The sequence below is a fragment of the Mesitornis unicolor genome, unplaced genomic scaffold (genome assembly GCF_000695765.1).
Source record: "Mesitornis unicolor isolate BGI_N332 unplaced genomic scaffold, ASM69576v1 scaffold1492, whole genome shotgun sequence".
NCBI lineage: Eukaryota > Metazoa > Chordata > Aves > Mesitornithiformes > Mesitornithidae > Mesitornis > Mesitornis unicolor.
In genome coordinates, this window is record NW_010171015.1 from 12,855 (window position 1) to 14,058 (window position 1,204).

Here is a 1,204-nt window from a genome sequence, read left to right on the forward strand (position 1 = left end):
GGACCACTGTGATAAGATAATGGCACTGCATCTGACAGAGTGGACCAGCTTCCTTGTCTGGCATATTCATCTAGAAGTGAATGATCAAAAGTAACAGTCACTGCCATGTCACTCTTATAAAGAGGCAGCTATAAGTATGCTATGGATCTGGACACTGGTAAAACCACTGTTTCCTAGGCCCATTCTTGGATGGCCCTGCAATAGGCTTTTTCTGTACACAGAGAGAGAGTAAAGACTCCTAGGAAGATAAGCTAGGGCTTGATTAAAATTATAAAATAGATTTAATATACTGTGGTGGCTACATCAAATGTATACCAATTCTAGGACATCCTTCAGTCCTCTAAGGAGCTTGTGAGATAAATGGCAATGCAGGTTGAAAAACAAATGAGAGATTTGAGAAAAACCATCCTGTGTTTTCTGCCCCTTATTTACTGAGTGAGTCTTCCATGTAGTGAAAGGAATCTGAACCCAGAGGCTGTGACAAGTATCACTGCTTTATTCAGCATGGCTCTGCTGTGTTCCCACACGGTGCATGGTAGAAAGAGCCTCCAGTCATAGTCACAATGTCCCTTACATTCTTCTTCAGAGAATCCAGTTTCTGCTGGTCCCCTGTATTTTGGATAGCACAGAATATTTCAGAGTAAAAATATTGGTTTGTGAGAGCAGGAGACTTTCAAACATCTAGCCTGAGCAGAGCTCTCCTTAAAGTGACTATTCTGCTTGTAGAGACAATTCAGGGAACGGATGTGCTCCTAGGAATCCCCCTTGGTACTTTCCTCCTCTGACACATTCTTCTAAGACTGCCAAAACCCATTGCCATCATGATTGTCTGATTTATTCTATCCTGTTTTGTTGTTAAGCTATGGTGATTGCCTCTTACAATGGAACAGCCCAAGACACCTTTTTCCTGCCTTGGTGGTACAGGTACACTACTAGATGTGAGATATACACTACATATATTCAATAGTCCTCACTCATTTGTCCCAGTAAGATGGCCATCCAGCTGTGCTTCTGTCCAACTTTACCGTTCAGCATTACAAGACATTACTATGATGTAATATATTGAAGAAAGGATTGTTTTTCTTAGGCCTTTACATGAGATTCCTTGAACTATGTCTGGAATTGCCTAGGAGTATATATGAAGTAGGGCAGGACTTGGCCTATGTTGAGAAGTGATCAATTAGCAGGAGGCCATGCACATAGG